Consider the following 299-nt stretch of genomic DNA (forward strand, 5'->3'; position numbering starts at 1 on the left):
TTACTTTATACAATAAATTGTCATAATAGCATCTTCCTCAAGCGAAATAGATGTATATATAATGCCAAGAATACGTATTTTTTATATTCATGGAAGACAAAATTTAAAATAAGATATAAATGGATAAGATTCATTGTCTTCTTAATCAGTTTCTGGTTGTAGAGGCATGTAAAGAATACTATTTTATTATATCACCCATATGGGCTTTATTATTTGTGTACTAAGCTATAATATTATATTAGTTACAGGAATAACTCTTTATTAAGTAATAAATATAGCACTTATTATGAAATATATAA

This window comes from Plasmodium gonderi (genome assembly GCF_002157705.1).
Source record: "Plasmodium gonderi DNA, contig: Pgo-contig_29, whole genome shotgun sequence".
Classification (NCBI taxonomy): domain Eukaryota; phylum Apicomplexa; class Aconoidasida; order Haemosporida; family Plasmodiidae; genus Plasmodium; species Plasmodium gonderi.